Consider the following 21304-nt stretch of genomic DNA (forward strand, 5'->3'; position numbering starts at 1 on the left):
GTATTTTCTTCCTTTACATTACAAATGCTATCCCAAAAGTCCCCCATAACCCCCACTCCCCTACCCACCCACTCCCACTTCTTGGTCCTGGTGTTCCCTTGCAAGACCAAGGGGCCTCTCTTTCCAATGACGTCCGACTAGGCCATCTTCTGATACATATGCGGTGTTGTATGGTTTTGTGTGTTCATGAGTATATATAAGGTACCAAGAAAGTTAGAAAATGGTATCAGAGCCCTGTAACTGGAGTTATTGGTTGTTTTGAACCACGTGGTGTGGGTGATTAACTAAATCTGGGTCTCCTGTGAAGCGTATCTCAGCATCCATGTTCGATCATTTTCTAATGGAGATGTAGTATTTTGTTTGTACACCTACCCTTTCTCCTAGGAAAGCAAGTTCATAAAAGACGGTTAGCTCTACCTTCTCTTGAGTGACAGTATAAATACTTTCTCTCTGGTTACACCTGCAAGCCGTATTATGTGCTGCACTGTTTCTGAGGGAATTAGAAGCTGTTAAGTAATGGGCAGATAACGTATCAACATAGTGGAATTTGGAGACAAGCTACCTGTGTTCAGATCCTAGATCTGTCATATTTCAGTGAGCTTGGACCTGTTAATTATTTTAATTTTTTTTATTAGTTATTTTCCTCATTTACATTTCCAATGCTATCCCAAAAGTCCCCCATACCCTCCCCCCCCAACTCCCCTACCCACCCACTCCCACTTCTTGGCCCTGGCATTCCCCTGTACTGGGGCATATAAAGTATGCACGACCAATGGGCCTCTCTTTCCACTAATGGCTGACTAGGCCATCTTCTGATACATATGCAGCTAGAGACAGGAGCTCCAGGGGGTACTGTTTAGTTCATATTGTTCCACCTATAGGGTTGCAGATCCCTTTATCTCCTTGGATACTTTCTCGAGCTCCCCCAAAATATACAGAAGATTTTTCATATATAATTTCTTTTCATATAGTCTGAAAATTTTCCCTGAGACTTAACATTGAAATTCTGGGTTATTTATATTTTAATAGATGCTTATACATTCATGGCATTAAGATACATGTATTATATAAAATATTATATATTTATAAAGATATATACATATATATTAAGGTATAAATGTTATATATTATACTTTACTTATATTTAGCATTTTATACATAATACATATAGCATTTATGTACATATATATATAATTAACATTTGAAATTTTTCATTTACTTTATTTTCCAATATACTAGGAAGCTCTTTCTACTCCTAATTCAAAACATCATTAATTATTTCCCTGGTGAATAAACTGGGTTAATAAATAAGCCAGTTTTCTACCAACCTCGACTTTTCTGTTCCTTGGACTTGTTCCATGTCTCTGGGACTCTGATAAATGCTATAGTTATTTTAAAGAATGGGTGGTCTCTCCCTGCAGACAGTTTAGTTGGCATGTGAAATCATTGTTTCTGCTTTGCAGCAGTGTTGTGAGGCTTAGTGGTTAACCACATGATTTTAAATACAAATATGAATACGGTTTTTTTGAGGGATTAATTTTTTGAAATACATCTACCATTGAGAGAGTTCACAGTGAGAAGGAACAACTAAGTAGAAAATCAAAGTCTAAACATCAGATATGAGGGTGACAATATGAATAGACAATGCTTAGAGGGAGTGTGCTTAAATATAAGCAAAGTTTTCTGTCATATTCTCAATCACTATTACCGATTAGAGTTAGACATATGTGTCCATATCACCAGGGATAAGTTTTGTATAATATAAATAATAGTTTAACATGCTTCCTCCAAAAGGGGTGGCTCAAACATGACGTGTCTCATGCATTGGTAGGGCTCTTTGGGAGATACTCGGAGATTGTTAGGATATGTAGCCTTTTTGGAGGCAGGGCTGGAGTTTTCTAGCCTTGTGTACTTCATTCTCTCTCTCTCTACTTGTCTCTTTCTCTCTCTATTTCTGTACCCCCTTTCTCTCATTGCTCTGAGTCAATGCAGTGTTACCAACAATCTTATTCTTGTTACCATGTCATGACTTTCTACTCCTCCGGAAACATTATCTAAAATAAACTACTCAGTAAGTTCTTTTTTCTTGTCATGGTGTTTTGACAAAGCAACAGACACATAACATACTACAGATCAACAACACTAAAAGAGCTTGATGCCCAGAAACTGGGACTAGAGAAGAAAGACACCTATGACATAATGCCAGCAGTTATTTTTTTTCCCAACTATTTCCATGTTTTCACGTTAAGATAGAATTGTAATATCCAAAGGGGACCTTTCCAGGTACAATGATTTATTTTGTTAATTTAAATCATTTTGCTTATTTTAAATAAAATTCTATTTGTTTTAACTAGAATCTCAATCTTTGACTCTTATTCAATGTTTTATAGCTTTAAGTAATTTTGTCTATAACTGTGATTCTGGGGAAAGCTAAGGGCATACAGTTTGTTTTTAACAAACTCTTGATTTAGCAGGCTAATCAACCCAAGAATGTGTTGTAAACGTAAGTCAATCTTGGAAAGTAACCAATGACATAATTAGACTGGTGTACCCCTGGCTCCTGTATCACAAAACAGACATTTCATAATGCTTGAAAGAATTTAATACTCCAGCAGCCAGGAAATGTTTTTCTGTTTAGGACCAGAAATTTTGCATTGTTTCTCTTAACAATATGAACCAAGATTTAAAAAGATAACTGCAGCATTGGAGTCTCATGGATTAGCATAACTGTAGGGCTTTGTCCCCCTTTCATTATTTATTCCATTAACTTTCCTATAATTTTCTCATGCAGATGAAAATTGCATAAAGCATGCAAAAGTTAATAGGGAAATGCATATCTATCAATCCAATATTTGTTGAGATTTATTTTATTTAGAGTGTCATTATGGATGAGAGTGCTGGCAGAAACCATTGACTTATCTTTGGAGTTTGTTGAAACCTAGTAAAAATAAAAGTGACCTGGGCAGATGACTTCCTGAACAGGAATAAGTCTGAATACTTAGTACCCTTACAAAATACTGAGCATGGCAATCATTCTCACACCTTTAGGCACAGCACATGGGAGGAAGTTTATGTGGATCTGATGGTTGCCAGTACAGCTTCAGCTCCAAAGAAAGGCCAGCTCTGTGAAAAAGGCAAAAGAGAGACATGGAAGGACACGTGACACCATCCTCCAACTCTACATATCTGTATACATGTACACACAGAATTCCCCAACCTATATATGTGCACTCATGTGCACATACATGCACACACATGCACAAATGTAGAAAAGAGAAAGAAAAACTGAATTGAAGTACAAACGCCCTAGTGGAATTAGATGTGTCCTGAAGTTTAAATGAAGATGCTATCAAACAAATCAGAATATTAATGAGAATTAGTCCACAAGATGTAGAAGTGCACACACATAACATCATGGAGTGGCTTTAGTTTGTTTCATTCCATTGGAGCTTGTTGTATGTCAGGCCTTCTGACAAGTGTGAGGTGAAGTATGCTTTAGATAGATGGAGGGAATAGGAATGCTTAATCTGGCTATTTTAAAAATTGTGTGTGTGTGTGTGTGTGTGTGTGTGTGTTCTGGTCCTTGGGTTCTTTTAAATGTGGAATCAGATCATTTGCAATCAGTTTAACTTCTTTTTTATATTTATTTTATTCATAATAATTTGCATTGGCCTATTATTTCTATTATTTCTGCAGACTAGATTTAAACAGCTATATTTAATAAAAAGTAAAGAGAATGTACACCATCATCTCCTCCCAGATATTAGAGAAAGATTTCTGAGATTTTCTGTATTCAGTATGATGGTTACATATCTAATTATGACAGAATGTAATTCATCTATTCCTAATTTCTTCAAGAATTTTATCATATAGTTACAATGACCTCATTGTGGTTCCCTTTTTTACATCCATTGTGATAATCATCTGAAATCTGTCTTTAATTTCATTAATTTTTGTGTACTATTAAATTCAGTTAATTTGTATATATTTACCCTTGCATTCCTATGATGAGATTAAATTGGTCATGATGTATTCCTTTTTTAAATGAAATCTTGAAATCGGCAAGTATTTTCTTGAGGGACTGTGTGTCTTTGATCATCAGGAAGACTAGGATCTTTGTTGGTCTCTTTTGCTTTGAGTATCAGTCATACTGCCTTCACAGGATGATTTTAATCGTTTCCATTCTACTTTGTGGAACAGGTTAAACAACAGTAAGAACTTCTTTGCAAGACTGATAGAATTTGGCAGCAAATCTATCAATCATTGAACTTTTATTTGTAGGAAGAGTTAATTACTGCTTCAGTTATATTCTTGCCACGAATGTGCTTGTTTATTGATATGTTATATGCACTTAATAATTTCTTCTAGATTTCCAAATATGATGTAATTTAAGTTTTCCAAGTGTTCATTTTTTTGACTTCTGGATATTAGTTCTTTCAGTAAAATAGCATGTTGCATAGTGGAAATATAAAAATCAGTAGCCTTCATACATATTAACAGTGAACTTCTTGAGAAATAAATCAGGAAAATATCCAATTCACATTAGCCTTAAAATATCTAGGTATAAAACTAATGAAGGAAGTAGATGACTTCAAGTATGTAAACTTTAAGATATTAGGAAAGGAAATGGAAGGAAACACTAACCAGTGAACAGACTTCAACGCTCCTGAATTACCAGAATTAATGTTGTATTACCAGAAAGCCATCACAAATAGTTTGAATGCAATCTTTGTCAAAAACTTCCAATGAAAAATTTCAAATTAGAAAATAATCCTAATTTTTAATGAAAATGCAAAATACTGTGAACAATGTAAACAGTATTTGCAGAAAGAAAACTACTGGAGGTGCCACACTGCCCAACCAGAACTATGGTACAGTGGAATAACCCTGGCACAAAGATGGGTATTTTATGGGTAAAGACGATCAAAATATGCTCTTGGAATAGTCAGGCTTTTCATCCAGTGATGTAGGAAAACCTGGATATCCCCTTCATTCAGTTACCAGAGTTCACATACATGCTCAAGCACACACATACAGAAATCAAAGTCTATTTTAAAACACTACTAATGCTAACATAAAATACTTCAAGACTTATATATGTCCCAAAATCTTTTGAAAAGTACTATAGTAATACAAGAAACATATACAAGAATTGATAAATAGGTTTACATGAAATTAAGAAACTTTTATAGACCAAAATAAATTTCAAAAGCTAAACAGAAAAATCAGCTTCCAAACGCTGACACCATCGCATACACCAGCAAGATTTTGCTGTAAGGAACCAGATATAGCTGTCTCTTGTGAGACTATGCTGGGGCCTAGCAAACACAGAAGTGGATGCTCACAGTCAGCTATTGGATGGGTCACATGGCCCCCAATGGAGGAACTAGAGAAAGTACCCAAGGAGCTAAAGGGAACTGCAACCCTATATGTGGAACAACAATATGAACTAACCAGTAGCCCGGAGCTCTTGTCTCTAGCTGCATATGTATCAAAAGATGGTCTAGTCAGCCATCACTGGAAAGAGAGGCCCTTTGGACTTGCAAACTTTATATGCCCCAGTACAGGGGAACGCCAGGGCCAAAAAGGGGGAGTGGGTGGGTAGGGGATTGGGGGGGTGAGTATGGGGGACTTTTGGGATAGCATTGGAAATGTAAACAAAGAAAATACCTAATAAAGAGGACAAAAGATAAAAAAAAAATAAAGAATGAGAGAAAAATCTCTGAAAGCCATACTTACGACAACCAATTTATCTAGACTATATAATGAATGGCAAAAAATGAACACACAGAGACACACACACTCACAACTGACAATTAGTAAATTGACCAACAATCTCAACAAGTACAACCTAAAAAAAAAAGGCATATGACCAAATGCATTTAACAAAATCAGGCTATGATGTTAATCAACTGATAGAAATCTAGATTTATAAGTTTGATATCATTAATCACAATCTTACATGTAGCTGCTAGTAAAAGCATCAGTATTAATTATGTTAGTATCAAGAGCGAGATTCTCTGCCTTTCCAAACAATAGAATGTGTTTAAAAGACAATTATCTAGAAGGGGGGCTCCTGTGACAGAAATAAAAGGAGGCTTTAAGAAAGGACAGCAGAGAAAACAACTGGAGTAAAGTAAATGAGATTATTTGTTACAGGAATGGGAAAACAGGAGGATGGGGAAAAGAGAGGTAAGCCCATGAAAAAGTATTGTCTTGTAAACTAACTTAAAACAATCTATACATAGTAAAGCAAGAAGCTGCTGAGTCAGCAGGGCTAGAAACTCTGCTTCTTAACTCTTTCAGCACTGAATCATAAAAAGATAATCTCATACTCTCTAATCCTTTTTGTCTAGATTGATCTGCCTCTTTTCTTCTCTGTACTTTTCTATTCTAATGTCTATGCCTGCATATGCTCTCCACTTCGAAGTTCTTGACATCTGATCCTGCATCTTTGAGAAAACAAAGAGCCTACTCTCCTCAGAATCTACCTAACTGAACTTCTTTATAAAGAGTGGAAGCCTTCACTGGGTTAGTAGATGAGGCTTTGCCTGAACATGGAGGAGTTGAATGTACCCAGAGTAGGCAAGCATGTCCTTCGGTAAAAAGTTCAAATCAAACTGCCACTGATGTATCCCTTTCAACTTGGACACCCTTCACCAGTGGACAACCCTACAGATACAACTAGTTGTCTGTCAGGGAAAAAATACCCTAAAGATATATGATTTTACTCTACATTCTATTCCAAGTAAGCAAATAAAAAAGAATATAGTCCAGTTTCATAGCCAGAGATTAGTCTGTTGTCTAATATATGTTTGTCTATTTAAACTATTCTAATCTTTGCCAAAATTAAGTATTCATTTTACTTTACTGTGTATTTTTTCTTCAATTAGCTAAACCAGAGTGTACTGATAAAGTATTTTGTTTGCATCATATTTAAGCAAAATGAGATAGAGGAGAAAAAACATATACCAACTTGAAAGAGGAACTGGTGGTAGAGTATTTAAAGAGGCTTGTCTGACTACTTCTCTAATCCTAAACTTTAGAACAACTACTAGTAATAAAAATTGTGTTGTGAAACTTGTAGTGTAAAGGGAAGTGTGAGAGAAAGCAAGTATTTCCAGGCAGACAGCTGTGAGGAATGAATGGATGTTCTTGGATGGGTATTTCTGACTTAGTCTATATTCCCATTGTAAAGTTGATGTCATTAATAAAAGGAGTTCCAGGATCACCTCCAACACAGCCTGGACTCTCCTAACTTCCTTCTCCCCAGGTTCTAGCTGTTTCTGAGGAGTGAGCCTCGGTGTATCTCAGCAAATAAGTCATTGAATGATTTGGCAGGCAGAGATGGGAACAACCTCTGAAAGTGCTCTGCCCACAGTGTATCACAGAACTATATGTCCATCATTCCTTAGCAATTAGTGCAGCATTCCAAATTCTTCACTCTGCCTGACTCAGGCATGGTATAGATGATTAGATAGAAACACAAAGGCATTGAAATGCTCTCTGCTCTCATACGTTATTTTTATCATTAGGAAAAATTAATTCCTGTTTTAGGAAGAAACTATAGAAGCTGCTGCATTTTCATAGAGCTGGCAAAGACATTTCCTCCTTTGTGCTATTCTGATTGTCCTGTCAGACAATCGACATATGTATATCAAGCCACCAGTTTCATGAGGAAAGGTTAAAGACAGACAATTCTCGTCACAATTTCTTGTGTCATAAAAACATTTGAGAAATAGAAAATAGCAAAGAACGAAATACTTAGAACAGCGCTTCATCTGTCATGTACAGTGAAAGCAATATTGCCCCCTGAATAACTTTGACTGCACCGCTATTAGAATAATTTCCATCTGTTATGACATTATTTCTACTATTTAACAAAAAGGGAAATATAAATTCTCCACACAATAGACAAATAGCTTCAATATTTTCCTCTACCCAGCTTCTGGTAATCTCTGTAGTAAAACCCTTCAATTATCCTTACCAGCAATGTCGTGGATTTTTGTGTGTCTGGCAGAAAGCAAAACATAGCTAACCTATGAATTCGTCAATTTAAACAGCATTGTTTAGGAAGGGCTACCTAGTGATCAAATGTGTTCTTTCGTGTTTATTCTGATATCCACAGTAATATTTATTTGCCTGTAGGTGTTCTTGTGAATTCTACTGTTTCATTTCCACCTAATTTGCCAGTAATGAGCACTATCTTTTCTTGTTACATTTAAAAATCGCCTTTATAACTCATTTTATATTATCCACCCACAAATCCTGACTTCCTATTTGGAAAGTACTCATTTTGTGCTCACCCTGGAAACAGCTTTCTTTAAGTAAGAGAAGGTTCACCATAAACCCCTATAAACAATGTAAAAAGACATTGCAATTTAAATATTATATTGTAAATTATTTCCATAAGCAGCTTCTATAGTTTTACTCTGCCACATAGTAGACAATTCATTCAGTATTACAGACTCTGTACAAAAATAACTGTCATCAAAACCCTTGCAGATTTTACCCAATGAGGAAGCTTCACTGCATCTTTTATTGTATCTGGCAGTGGGTAATTGTTAAGATTAAGTCTCTGAAAGATGAAGGAGGGTAATGCATTTTAGGTTGTATCTTACATATACAGGGAATGACTCAAGAATAGTCACAGGGCTCATGCTTTTTGAGTTAAAGAAAATGGAAATACCTCAATAATCAAGGATTGTCTATCAATAGCCAGTCACAGATTCAGGGGAAAAAGTAATGGAGAAATAATAATATTTCCATGTAGTAATATTTTTTATTTAAAAGCTCACTAGCCGCAATGTTCCACAAGGCAGTAGGAGTCTAAAACTGAACAAATAGCAGAGATGTTCAAATGATGTTTATAAAATGTTTTTATCATGTAAACACAGTAGACATAGTACCAAACAAATTTCAAGTAAAAAGGAACTAGATAAATGGAAGATAAGTGGACAAATACAACTGGAAGATGTCTTTTGTCAATGTATCCACTTTATTTATTCATTCATTCATTCATTCATTCAGTTATTCACTTTAAATCCCCGTATCAGCCCCCCTCCTCCTCTAACTATCACCTCACACAGATCTCCTCCATTCTACCACCCCCTCTGGGTATTAGTCCCCAACACACACACACACACACACACACACACACACACTCACTCACTTGCTCACTCACATACATCTGTGTATCAAGTCACTGGAGGACTAGTCACATCCTAACCCACTGAAGCCAGACAAGGCAGACCATTTTGGGGAATGGGTTCCATAGGTTGTCAGACAACAGACTCGGGGATAGCCCCACCTCCAGTTGTTTGAGGAGTCACCTGAGGACCATGTTGCTCATATACTACATATGTGCAGGGGGCATTGATCCAGCCTGAACTCACTGTTTTGTTTGTGATTCAGGCTCTGGGAACCCCCAAGGGTCCAGGTTAACTGACTCTGTTGATCTTCCTGTGGATCCTCATACTCTTCAAGTCTATCAGTCCTTCTCTCAAATCTTCCATAAGGTTCCCTGAGCTCCATCTAATGTTTGGGTGTAAATCCCTTCATCCCTTTCCATTGGATACTGATGGGAGCCTCTCAGAGGAAATTATGCTATGTTCCTGTCTGCAAATATAACAGAGTATCATTAATAGTGTCATGGATTAGTGCTTGCTCATGGGATGGGTCTCAAGTTGAGGTAGTCATTGACTGGCTATCTGTGTTCTATCTTTCTTCCTGATATTCTTCTACATAGCTATGTTCTTAGCAGCTTTATTCATAATAGCTACAAAATAGAAACAACCCACATGTCTCTCTACAGAAGAATAGATAAAGAAAATATTTGTTCATTTACAACATGGAATATTACACAGCCATTAAAAACAATGATGTGAATTTTACAGGCAAATGGGTGGAACTATAAAATGTAATCCTGAGTGAGTTAAACCAGACCCAAAAGGATATGCACGGTAGCTTTGTATTCACTTATTAGTATATATTAGCCATAAAGTATGGGACAACCCTGCTATAATCCACAGACCCAAAGAAGGCAAATAACAAGGAGCATCCAAGGGGCGGGGGTGATGGTTGAATATGAGAAGTGAAATAAAAATAAATATCAGAGGTGAAGGAGGGATCAAGGTAGGAGAGGGGTTGGCAAGGAGAGCAGGGAAGGAGGGAATCAGATGTTGGGAGAGCAGGATAGAAAGAAGGGAAAGTGGTAGTTTGTGGGCAAGCAATCTCTAGGACCTGCCAGAGACCTGGGTTGGGGAAGACCCTAGGGTTTCTATAGGAGTGGCTCTAGCTGAGACTCTTAGTGTAAAGCCCAACCAACTACACTTTTGAAGATATTCCATTTTGTATAAGAACAGGGGCTAAACTCCAATTCCAGAAAGAAAATCACAGAGTCCTCCTGAGCAAGCATCCTATGGCAACCCTTTTCCCCCATAGCATCCTGAATGGAAATTCCAAATTTGCTGTAACCACACTAACGTCCCTGAACTTGGAGCTCTCACTCTGACCCAATGCAATCAATGGTGAAAGTCTGAGAGATCATGCTTGCCCGTTAGTTTGTAATAAAGGCCCTTATGTGTCTTATATTAGAATTGGCTCCTCAGTGATCTTTGGGTGTCTGAAATTTGGCCATAACACTAGATGTTGGGGTATGGATCTAGAAGTGTCTAGTTTTACTAGCCAGGCAGGAGTCCCACAGGAGATTACTTGCCCACAAACCCTTTGATCCAAAACGTGTCCTGCATACTATTTATCCAGTTTTAATGTTCTCTGGAGCATTAATTATTTACTCATGCTCAGAAAGGAGGAAAAAATGCTATTATTGGAAATGAGCTGCATTGTGGATGGTGTGGAGGTAAGTCTGAGGCCTTGGAGGATACAGATCGTTCATCACTCATAATATTCATCATCATCATCATTGTAGCCAGGTCAACAAGATTGTGAGACAATACCTCAAGAAGTAAAAATAAAAAGTTACTGTAAAAACTAACGTTTCATTGGAAATGTAATTGAGGAAAATACGTAATTAAAAAAAAAACAAAAAAAAAAACCCTAACGTTTCTACAAGTGTTTATGGTCTAAGTTGGCTGGCAACTGACACACAAAAGTAAACAAATATAATTGTTAATAATAATAATTTACAGTCATATTAATAAAGATAAGCATAAGTTACTTGTAAGAAAAGAAAAAAATATTTAAAAGGCTCCTGATTTAAGAGGCTAGTGATATAGTCAGTATTTTCAAGAAAAGCACTTTACATTGTCTCTGCTCCATAAGTTTTTGCTCTTTTAAGCCTTCCATGAAACTAGCAGGGAACATTAGATTTTTGAATTGTATTACTGCACGCTTTCAGTTATCACAGTGCGTACATTAAATGTAGCCACATTAAAGTTTCTTTCAGTGTATATTAAAAGGAAATGAATGCAACTGCATTAATGCTATTTTAACAGTCTGCTAATCATATTATTTGCAAGTTTGATTGTCAGTCACCAATGTGTAACTTTTGGATCATTTTTTTTTTTTTTTAGCAACACTAAAAGGTAAGAACATATTCTTAATTATAGTGACACACACCCTCTTTATCAAATATCCAAGAGAAAGAAGCATGAGTTTCTGCTTCCATATGGCAAGAGGAATATGGGAATACATTCTTTTCTTTTTAATAATTTCTATTTCTATGTAGGAGATAGTTTGAGAAACTTATCTTGAGGTTATACCTTTAAATAGTCAGATTAAAAGTGGTTATGAAATAGCTTTTCAGGCTTGGGCCCAGATGGAGCTCATTCACAGTCTATTTCCATCATAATAGGATCTCAGAAGTGAATGCAAGGGGAAAGAGGGCTAATTCAGCCCATGACACAATGTGGGATTGTTCTCAACAGCAATATCTGTACGTTTTTATACAGCCTGGAAGACACTCGGGTCTTTTGGCCTTATTAGCTTTAGCTCAGAAATCAGTTTCCTAATACCAGTCATGAGAATTCCACTGAGCCCTTTTTTCTACCCTTAATAAGTACAATGAAAGAAGTATTTTAGGAAGCTAAATATGAAATATGAAAGAATTTTTGGCATCGAAGTCCTTGCTGGAGCCAGCTAAAACATGGTTCTGAAGAAAACAGAGAGAAAAGAAAGAAAAGGAAGAAAGAAAGAAAGAAAGAAAGAAAGAAAGAAAGAAAGAAAGAAAGAAAGAAAGAAAGAGAAAGAGAGAGAAAGGTCTTTTGTTTCCAAAATAAAGCACTGGCTTCTGAGGGGAGAATTATTTAACAGAGCATTTGAAACAAAAAAGCAAAATCCGAGGAAACTGAAAAATGCTATATGAGGGGTAATTGCATTTCTATGATCCTGTGTGCAAAATCACTGGAATCATAAAGATACTTATTTGCTTATGAGCGTTACATGTGAAAAAGGCCAGTTTACATTGCAGAGGAGGTAAGATTAGATGTGCCATGTTCCCCGTTTGTTCTTCTTGCTTCTCTTACAATGAGAACGTTTTGACTCATTTTGAGAAACCAGTCCACAGTTAGTTTACATGAGAAATTCAATCATTAAGAAAATTGACCTTTAAAAGCAATATGGACATAACCCCCACAGTTTAGAATTGTCCTGTAGTCATTTTCAAATGCCAGAAATGGCTAATGCATCACTATTATGTCTTTCTTAACAGTACTTAGTACTTGATAACTTTAACAGTACTTAGTACTTGCTCTTGATAACTTTAGAAGAGAGGAAGCTAAGCTATAAAAGACATGAAATCATCCTAGATATTTGTCTATCATATTCTTTTAATGATCCAAGAGGGAAGAACAAAGAAATGAGATGGAGAAAAATGATGACAGAAGTAGCAGCAAGCAGTGGTCAGGTGTGATAAGTGGCTCAAGCAACACCCAACAAAGGCAAGCGATTTTGAAATTTTGACATAAAGTCTTTAGAGTCTGAGCTCTTTAGTCTTGTAATAACTCACTGGAAACTAGATATGTATGGGAATACAGAAATATTTGTCTCACATACTGAATATTTATGAGTAAAAGTAGATATAGTAACATGTAAATTTCAAGTAAAGAGCATTTAAATAAATGGAGATCTGAAATTTGCCCGGCAAAGCATTCAAAATAAGTATGTAGAAGAAACTCCTAAAAGAGAGTTATGTCAGGAAGGCAGCAGAGAAAGAGACTCTAGACCTCCTTGCCAGCTTCACAGATACAGTATTTAAACAACTGCCCACAGCTGATTATATCTCAGGAGTGCTCCCAAATATGAAAATGCATGTGCTCGTTAGATTTTTGACAACTTAATAAAGTCCAGATTCATCTGAGAAGAGAGAATCTCAATTGAAAAAGAACACCTCCATCATATTGACCTGTAGGCAAACCCGTAGGACTTTATTAATGAATGAAGTGAGAGGACCAGGTCAGGGGGTCCCATTGTAAAGAAAGCTGGCTTTGCAAACCAGGAAGCAGAGTCTATGGACCTGCCTCCAGGTACCTCCCCTGACACCCATCCTTTCACGATAGACTACAAGTAGCCTCTAGTACTATGCATCCATTAGTACTCACCACTATGACCTCTACTGTGGACCCTATGAGAACTCACACCTTGACTTTCACTGTGTAGCCATCACTACTCACCATCCAGAACTCCAGAGCCTTTGGAGGTTTATCTCAGTTTTGATAACAAGAAATTCAGTGGGTAGAAAATCTACACCAGCATATCTTCCTCAGAAACTGGTTCACCAAAGCACAGCAGGGAGGTAGAACAACAAATAAGCTTTCAGGCTGAAGACTATTCAACCAAAGGCCCTGGAGCCAGCAACAGCGTGTGTCTCCAGGATCTGAGCAGACTCGGGAGCAATGTTCCAGAATAAGTCTATTGATGGGTTATTGAACTCACACTGTATAATGTCGTAATGATGCATCATCCAATGATTGAGATGACAGCCAGGAAACACAGAAACAGAATGATAAAAAAAAGGAAAAACCCAAGTATTATCCAAATCACCAGTAACAATAACTATTTAAAACATCTGAGTGTCCCTTAGAAAGAATTTAAAGTCCTTTAAAAAATTGATCAAGCTATGGAAGAAGACAGCTCAATAATATCAAGAAAAATACACAATGAAAAATTCACTAAAGACAGAAATTAAAATAAAAATCAGGAGCTTTTGAATGAGATGAAAAATAGGAAAGATACAACAAGGAATTTCAAGAGAAGACTTGATCAACTGTAGATAACCTCATCAAAACACAAAGCAGGTAATTTGGAGTTACTAAGAAGAAAGGTGACAAGGGAATAAAAAGCATACAGGATTTATGGAGTACCTTAAATAAGTCAAGCATAAATTACAGAATTTCAAGGGAAGTTAAAAGAAAAGTGAGTAAAATATTTAACAAGTTAAGACAAATTTGTAGAAAAGAAATTACAAAATAAATTTATCTTATTCACAATAGTTTTAAAATAAAAAAAAAATACCGAGATACAAACCTAACCAAGGTAGTGAAAGATCTCTACAATAAAAATATTAAGAAAATAAAGAAATCAAGTAAAGAAACTTAGAAGACTCAAATATCGCCCATGTTCATCAACTGGCAGGATAAAGGTGAAACTGGTTTTATTGTTTGATTGTAATTCTAATCGTTTATAAAGAAACTATTAAAATTCACATGAATACATAAAAGCAAGAGTAATTCTGATAAACTTAACAATGATGAAAGTGTTAGAATACCCATCTTCACATTAGACCACAAAGCCACCATGATAAGGACAGTATTAGTAGCAGTACAGGAGGAGAAGGACAGAGGGTCAGAAAATTGAAAGGAGGTGTGTAGCCGTGGGGGTATGAGGAACTGGGAGTAGTCACTAGAAAGTTTCAGATGCCAGGGACTCAATATGTTCCCAGATCCCAACAGGGATGATGTTAGCCGAAATGTCCAACAAAGGGGAGAGAGAACCTGTAGAGACCATATCCAGTGGACAGTCACGGCTTCCAGTTGAGGGATGGGATCACCAATGAATCTCAAAAATTTAATCCAGAATGGCTCCTGTCTAAAGGAAATGAAGAAACAAAGAGTAGAGTAGAGACTGAAGGAAAGGCCATCCAGAGACTGCCCCACCTAGGGGTTCATCCCATCTGCAGACAACAAATCCAGACACTATTGCTGGTGCCAAGAAGTGCTTGCTGAAGGAACCCCATATAGCTGTCCCCTGAGAGTCTGTGCTAGAGCCTGATCAGTACAGATGCAGAAGCACTCATCAGTCAACCATCAGACTGAGCAATGGGACCCCAATGGAGAAGATACAGGAAGGATTGAAGGAGCTGAAGGGGTTTGCAACCCCATAGGGAGAACAACAATATCAACTAACCTAAAGACCCAGAGCTCCCACAGACTACACTACAAACCAAAGAGTACACATGGAGGGACCCATGTCTCAAGCTTTATATGTAGCAGAGGATGGCCTTATCTGTCATCAATAGGAGGGGAACCCCTTGGTACTGTGGAAGCTCGATGCTCCACTGTAGCTGAATGAGAGAGGGGTGATGCGGGAGTGGGCGGGTGAGTGGGGCAGCACCATCATAGAGGCAGTGGGAGTAGAATGGGAGATTTGCTGAGGGGAGACAGGGGGTGGTGGTGGTGGTGGTGGTGGTGGTGGTGGTGGTGGTGGAGGGGAACAACATTTGAAATGTAAATGAATTGAAAGAAATAATGAAAGGAAGGAAGGGAGGGAGAGAGGGAGGAAGGGAGGGAGGGAGAGAGAGAGAAAGAAAGAGAGAGAGAAAGAAAGAGATGTGTGCTAAAGAGATGTGTGCTCCAGTGAAACAGAAAACCGAAGCATTAACCCAAGCAAGTACACTACAGCTATCTGATTTTTTTAAAGTAACTTCATTTATTAATTCACCTTTCATATTAATTGCTGCTCCCTCCTAGTCTACCCCTAACACAGTGCCTACTCCCATCTCCTTCTCCTCTGATATGGTGGAGCCCACCTCCTCATTCCTCCATCCTGGGATATCAAGTCTCTGCAGATCTAGGCTCATCGTCTCCCACTGAGGCCTGACAAGACAGTTAGTGGAATGGGATCCATGGACAGTCAACATCTTTATAGAAAGCCTCTGTTCCAGTTGTTGGGGGATCCACATGAAGACTGAGTTGCACATCTGCTACATTAAGTGCAGGAGAACTGGATCCAGTCAGTGTATGTTCTTTTGTTGGTGGTTCAGTCTTTGAAAGCCTCCAAAAGTCCAGGTTAGCTGACTCTGTTGGTCTTCCTGTGGAATTCCTGTACCCCTCAGAGCCCTCAATTCTTCTCTGAACTCTGCATCTGTTTTAGTCACCTGCTGGGTGGAGCTTCTCAGAGGACAGTCATGCTAGGCTAGTGTTTGTTGGCTTAACACAATCATTAATAGTACCAGGGATTGCTGCTCGCCCATGGGATGGGTCTCAGGTTGGACCAGTCATTGGTTGGGTCTCTGCTCCATCCTCCATCCTCCATCCTTCATCCCTGCATTTCATGTGGACAGGATACATTTTTGGTTAAATTTTGTAGGTGGGTTTGTGTCCCTATCATGCCAATGGGGTTCCTGCTTGGAAATAGAAAGTGGCTTTTGTCAGGCTCCATATCCTCACACTGTAAATCTCAGCTAATGTCACCCTCATTGATTCCTGGGAAACCTTCCTCTCCCAGGTCTCTGACTTATCCTTGAAAGCCCCCTAATTCTGCCTCCGCCAACTGCACATTTTCATTTATTTTCTTAGCCTTCTGATTTTCCTCCTGTAACTCCCCTCTCTGTCCCCTGTCTCACCCAGTTCACTCCATCCATCTTCCTCCTATGACAATTTTATTGCCCATTCTAAGTGTGATTTAAGCATCCTTGTTTGGGCCTTCCTTCTTGTTTAGCTTCTTGGTCATTGAAGTATAGTGTGAGTATCCTGTATTTTATGACTAATAATCACTTATAAATGAGTGATTACCATGCACAACCTTTATCACCCTGCACACAACTCAATTGCAAATTGATCAAAGACCTCAACATAAAACCAGATATGCTATAACTAATAATATATAAAATGGGGAATAGCCTTGAACTCATTGGTACAGGAGACAATTTCCTGAACAGAACAACAATGGCTCAGCCTCTAAGACTAACAACTGATAAATATGGCCTCATAAAACTGAAAAGTTTCTGTAAGGCCAAGAACATGATCAATGGGACAAAATGACAGCATACAGATTTGGGAAGGATCTTTACAATCCTTAGGCCTGACAAAGAGCTAATGGCCATAATATAAAATTAACTGAAGAAATTACACTCCAGCAACATAAATAACCCAGTTAAAAGAAAAGTTTTACAGAGCAGAAGAATTCACAGCAGAGAAATCCCAAATGGCTGAGAAGCACTTAACATTTGTTCAGTGTCCTTAGTCATCAGAGAAATGAAACTCAAAATGACCCTGAGAGTCCATCTTATACCAGTCAGAACAAGTTAGATCAAAAACTCTGTATGTGGAGCAAGGGGGAACACTCTTCCATTGCTGGTCAGAGTACAAACTTGTACAAACCCTTTGGAAATCAATGTGGCAGTTTCTAAAACAACTGGGAATAATTGTACCTCAAAACCCAGGTTTACTATTCCTGGCCATATACAGAAAAGATGTCCCACTATGCCACATAAGTCCCACATGGTCAACTATCTGATTTTTTTTTAAAACTAAGATGCTAAAAACATACTTTAAAGATAGATATGCTTGATAACGGAAAAAATCTCTCAGCAGTAAACAGCACTAGGTGTTCTTCCAGGTTTGATCCCAGAATCTCTATGGCAGCTAACTGCTGTCTCTAACTCCAGTTCCAGGGAATCTGACACCCCCCTCTGGCCTTCTCACATGGTGCCCAGACATGCAGGGAAAATACACACAAACCCACAAACATACAGCTTACTGAAAATTATAAGTGAAAATTCATATTCAGAATAATCTGTTTATAATCTAAGTTTATAAAGGGAATACATAAAACACTCGTCATCTTTAGAGATTAAAATTGACAGTTTAGTGATGTCACTAACTTGATGATTATGCAACAGAAAGGGTGTAAATGGTAGAAAAACAGACACTGGAAGAAGCATGGATTAAGAAATCAAAATAAGTCTATGGAGAAAATTATTCAAACTGTCTAATTAGATTTGAAGCTCACTCAATAGCAGGAAATTCTCAGCTGGCAACGCAACCCTAGGCATCCATTCCTGGCTAGAGATGTCACGGCCCTAGAGAAATGCTTACTCATGTCATTTTTTTCTTAAGCCAATGTAGCTTAACTGTCCTCTAAATGATGATGCTTATACCACTGAAAAGCTTAGCTTTACCTACTCCTCAAAGCAGCTTCTTTTTTTTTTAGTAGATGGATGCTATCCCATAGATCTTCAACTGATAGAAATGTAAAGAATAAATGATTTTGGGGTGTGTATTCTCAATCAGTAGGTCTATCATTGAACAACTTCATCTAAAATCACAGTCGAGGTTTAGCAATTGTAAGAGTCAGGGGATCAGTGCACCAGCTGAGAGATAGTATCCTCTAGACATGGCCGGGAAGCTAGTGTATGGCTATATGAATAAGAAAGGCCAATCGCAACTTCAGTTTGCATGTTAACATGGATGGTACATTCTTTCCAGTTGTAAAGACCTTCAGCATGGGAAAGTTCTTCAAAGCTTTCAAAAGACAAGCTTGTCTTCAAAATTGTTGTTTGAAAGGTATCAAAACAAATGATTATTTCATTCATAATTTACACATACATAAAATATTTCCTTCTCTCTCTCTCTTTTTAAAAAATATGGAACACTTCAAGAATTTGCGTGTCATCCTTGTGCAGGGGCCATGATAATCTTTTCTGTATCATTCTAATGTTAGTATATGTGCTACTGAAGCGAGCACAATATTTCCTTCTTTTAACAAACCAATTGGATAATAACTCCCTATAGGGAAGAAATCAGAAGAAAAAGTAACTTCTGAGAAAGGAATGAATCTAATTACTTTTGCAGAAATTTCCATTCCTTATTGTATTATGCTTTTAAAATGTTTGGTTAAAATGAAATACTTTAAATAATTTCTGTCTCCAGGAGAGATTATTTTAACCTGGATATTTATTGATTCTGTTCTTCATGATACCCAGTAGACAGCTATTAATGAAATATTGACAAAAATGAGAAAATAGGTTGTTTACCATGTAGGGACATATGCAAGTTCATGTAAGTTGTAAGCTATGTTAGTTCATGGATCTCTGTTATGATTTCCTCCAATTAAGAAGAAAGCAGCCAATGGATTTAAGCTAAAAAGGATTCCTCATCTACAGGTATCTTTAAAGTTTATGAAGCTGAAACACCTTTGTGTGAAATAGCAAATTTGTTCGATCATCTGTTAACAAGTACATGAGCTACACATAAGAGTAAATTCTAATTTTATTTAAAGCTGGACTTCTGATGACATATTGCTTAAAACTACAAGTCATGATTTAAAATACAAACTTATTATCCGAAGGCTAGAGGTAGTGGATTGATATTGATCCACTTAATAGCTGTGGTAAGCTTCTTTTATCAGCTTTGCATTTACACATTTATCTGGTTCAAAGGCCAATCCAATAAACCCTCTTATTGGACATCACCTGCTCATACCCTGTAGCAATTTTTTTCTGGTAGAATTCCTCTCTGATTGCTGCTGCAATTTCCTGAGTTTAAGGATTAAAGAAGGATTTCTGTCATGAGACTTTGCTTTCTTTGTTTCTTCATAGACTAGGATCACATACAGTGTGCAAAGTTCCCGTTTGAAGGGTGAGAGATAAGAGTGATATCTGCTCATACAATCCAATAATGCTATGCTTAAATAACTTGCCAGTTCTTGACCTCATTCAGTATTATAATGAAAGATGTGGAATGATATATTCTCAGATACTAAACCCATTACCAGGCAAGATTTTCACCTTTGCATGGATTGCAAGACTAATTTCTCAGTAACACAAACACTAAAGTTCCTGAACTTGAAAAGCATTCTATGAGACGTTATGAAGAACAAAGTTTCTAAACTTTCAATTATTTGTGATAAACAAGCTTATTTTTCTTATTATAATACAAGTGATCGCCCTCAAACTTGCTTCTTGCCAACCTCAAAAAATATACATTTCTCTCACGTTTTGTACTTTCAGAGGTAAACACCCTCTTCCTGTTCTCATATTTCCACATGAATTTTTAAGGGCAATCTTATACATTTTGCCCTGGCTATGACCTTTGTGTGCTGAGGAGGAGCATGGATGGTTCATTTTCCTGCCCCTGTCTCCTGAATTTTAGGTGCACACCATCACATCCAGTTATGTAGACTTTAGAACTTTGAGAGTGCTAGACAAACACTTTTTTTTAACAGATATTCCTACTTTTGTTTGTGTTCATTTTCTTCTTTAGTATTTATTTATTCATTTTTAATTTTGCATGCTGAGGTTATCTACCTGTGTGAATTTCTGTGCATAGTGAGTGTCCTACGTCTGCAGAAATCAGAATGGTTTTTCAGAGCTGTTCGAACTGGAGTTACAGATGGTCACCAGCCACCATGTGAGTACTGGGAATTGAACTCACATCATTTAAAAGAGCAGCCAAGGCTCTCAGCCATCTAAGCCATCTCTCCATTCCCCAACTCTTTCTTAGAGTTCATCACTAAATCATCATTTTGACATTGCTTTCTCTTTAGCTATTCAGATCCTTTCCTTTTCAGCTCATCTGATTTGTACAAACAAGGAGCTGTTGTTTTGTTACTCTATCTCCAACTAATGTGGCTTGATTGACATTATTCCACCAATGAATCAGTGCTTCAGTCTTCTAGAGATACTCCTACTGAGAAAGAAATTAGAGGGTTCAACACTCTGAAAAGTAGCTTCACTTTCAAAGCATGAAAACTTAGGTCTAATATTCTTATTTTTATTTACTTTTTATTTTATGGACAATTTAGGGAGGAAGGGGTTTATTTTATTTAAACTTTCACATCACTGTTCATCATCTAAGGAAGTCAGAACCAAAATTTAAATAGGGTTGAACAAAGAGTCAGAAGCTGATGGAGAGGCCATGGAGGAACATTGTCTACTGGGTTGCTTTTAATAGCTTGTTCAGCCTACCTTCCTGTAGAACTCAGGACCGCTAGACCAGGGGTAGCATGGCCCACAACTGGCTTGGCTTTCCAATATAATGACTCATTAAGAAAATGTCATACAGACTTGCCTAGAGAATAATCTTTTGAAGACATTTTCTCAATCAAGGTTCCCTTCTTTCAGATG

At 37.3% G+C, this 21304-nt stretch overlaps 1 non-coding gene across 1 annotated transcript; it reads right to left on the reverse strand.

Moving 5' to 3' along the window:
• Positions 1–18817: 18817 nt before the first annotated feature.
• Positions 18818–18924, reverse strand: Gm25644. The gene has a single exon (XR_003952963.1). It is a non-coding gene; the product is annotated as a U6 spliceosomal RNA (small nuclear RNA).
• Between the last annotated feature and the right edge of the window lie 2380 nt (positions 18925–21304).

The sequence above is a fragment of the Mus musculus genome, chromosome 19 (assembly GCF_000001635.26).
Source record: "Mus musculus strain C57BL/6J chromosome 19, GRCm38.p6 C57BL/6J".
In the NCBI taxonomy this organism is placed as follows: Eukaryota; Metazoa; Chordata; class Mammalia; order Rodentia; family Muridae; genus Mus; species Mus musculus.